The sequence below is a fragment of the Cariama cristata genome, unplaced genomic scaffold, assembly GCF_000690535.1.
Source record: "Cariama cristata isolate BGI_N322 unplaced genomic scaffold, ASM69053v1 scaffold21258, whole genome shotgun sequence".
In the NCBI taxonomy this organism is placed as follows: domain Eukaryota; kingdom Metazoa; phylum Chordata; class Aves; order Cariamiformes; family Cariamidae; genus Cariama; species Cariama cristata.
The window spans coordinates 1-892 of record NW_009629658.1 but is presented as its reverse complement, the minus strand read 5'-3'; positions in this window follow the sequence as shown (position 1 = coordinate 892).

Below are 892 nucleotides of genomic sequence, written 5' to 3'. Positions count from 1 at the left end.
CACCTGCTCCAAGCTCAGGAGTGATGCATCCCAACAAAGAGAAAGTCGGGCAAAAATGCCAGGAGACCGGCCTAAATGAGGAGCTCCTGGACAAACTCAAACACAAAAAGGAAGCCTACAGAGCATGAAAGCAAGGACAGGTAGCCTGGGAGGAATAGAGAGAAATTTTCCAAGCAGCCAGGAATCAGGTTAGGAATGCTAAAGCCCTGATAGAATTAAATCTGGCCAGGGATGTCAAGGGCAACAAGAAAAGCTTCTATAGGCACATTGGTGATAAAAGAAAGACTAGGGAATGTGTGAGCCCTCTCCAGAAGGAAACAGGAGACCTGGTTACCTGGGACATGGAGAAGACTGAAGTACTCAACAACTTTTTTTTCTCAGTCTTCACCTATAAATGCTCCAGCCGCACCACGAAGTTGTAGAAGGCAAAGGCAGGGACTGAGACTATGAAGAGTCACACGCTGTAGGAGATGATCGGGTTCGAGACCATGTAGGGAACCTGAAAGTGCACAAGTCCATGGGACCTCATGAAATGCATTCGCAGGTCCTCAGGGAACTGGGGGATGAAGTTGCTAAACCACTATCCAGCATATTTGAGAAGTTGTGGCGATCCAGGGAAGTTCCCGCTATCTGGAAAAGGGGAAACACAACCCTCATTTTTAAAAAGGGAAAAAAGGAAGACTGCATGACATCCTTGTCTCTAAATTGGAGAGACATGGATTTGATGGATGCACCACTTGGTGGTTAAGGAATCAGCTGGATGGTCGCACTCAAAGAGTTGCGATCAACAACTCGATGTCCAAGTGGAGACCAGTGACGAGTGGCGTTCCCCCGGGGTCGGTGTTGGGACGGGCAATGTTTAACATCTTTGTCAGTGACATGGACAGTGGGA